The sequence below is a fragment of the Habropoda laboriosa genome, unplaced genomic scaffold (genome assembly GCF_001263275.1).
Source record: "Habropoda laboriosa isolate 0110345459 unplaced genomic scaffold, ASM126327v1 scaffold172, whole genome shotgun sequence".
Classification (NCBI taxonomy): Eukaryota; Metazoa; Arthropoda; class Insecta; order Hymenoptera; family Apidae; genus Habropoda; species Habropoda laboriosa.
The window spans coordinates 30,613-32,176 of NW_017100331.1; positions in this window are offsets into that span (position 1 = coordinate 30,613).

The window sequence follows — 1,564 nt, forward strand, 5'->3', positions numbered from 1 at the left end:
GAAAAAGGTCCAATAACTGATACCCATGCAAAACAATACTGCAAATAAATCCTTTTATACTTTTATATATGTTATCGTGACTAAAGCTTTAATGTAAGATTTTTAGGTAAAGATATGTTTACATTCTATAAAATCAAGACTTTTATTAACAAATTTAAATTTCATACATCCTTGCAGAAAAACAATATGCGACAATAATAGTCTTAAGTGTCCAAAATTTTCCATTTTCGTATTTCTTATTAGTTGTATTTTAATATTTTGATACAATTTCTTTCAAGTTAACTGTACAGTTCAAATTTAAAATACAGCTAGGTGAAGTATATGTTGAAAATATGAAATAATTACTTGCATATTATTGTTTTTATAGAAAATATCATCTTTCTTTAAACGAATGTTACAGATTACTTGCTATATTAGTTGGAACAAACCAACAAAGTTTTAAATGGAGTAATGCTACATGCTATTAACATGCATTTTTATATAAATGAAACTACTGAATCTTGTCTTATATAAAACATTTTTAGATAAACTGCATCACGTTTTGAATTATTTTATACTTTTTTTTTTTTGTTTTTTTTTTAGATGTTCTATTTTGTAAACGACTGTTATCATGAACAATATATATATCAGGAGTTAATTACGTACAAAATGCACGTTAATTGCTATAAATTATTATATGTATAAGTTATAAATTTTTTTAATATAACAAAGAAGTTGTGTTATTATTATTTTTGTCTGTAATCTTTTTTATATAAAGAATGTAAATGATAGTTAATAATTTCTGTACAACAAATTAGAAAGCATGTTATCGCAGTTTATACTCCATGATTGTATTTTAGATCATTTAGTAATTTCAAATTAATTAGCTTGTATGCAAATGAGTATGTGAAAATTATTGCACGGCCTTCATTGCTTAGTGCATATGAAATTATACATTATAAAAATATGTTTTTTGAATCGTAGGGTAGAAATGTATTGTATTTCAAATTCAAATTTCAAATTCGTATTAGCAGAAAATTTTAACATATATTAGAATACATATTTATTTGCACCAAATGTACCTTTGCATATTATTTTAACAATTGGGATTTTTATTTTACATTACTACTTGTATTAAATATTATTAAGCAATGAAACAATAATAATCAAATTGTTACTACAAAGTATTATTATTGAATCCTATTAAAATCATAGAGTGTTGATACAATTTAGGAGCTATTGTTAGGAATTAAACAATCAATTAAGAAAGCATGTGATAGCTAATAAGTAAGTAATGAAAAAAAAGAAAGGGTTTCTGAAGATATAGTCCTAGAATTGTATACATGTATATAACCAATGAAGAGTGAGAATTGTATTTTCTCTTTCTCATTGACTACATATTATATTAGAGTAACTTAAATGTAAATACTTTGTTAGTTAAATTCTTTTCTGCTAATAACGAAAAAGATACTTGTAATCACATATTAAACTTCTGTATATAATTAATATTTGTGTCTTTAGTGCATTAATTTATCCCTTAAATTATATGGCTTGACATACCAATAGTAGAGTAGTATTATTTATT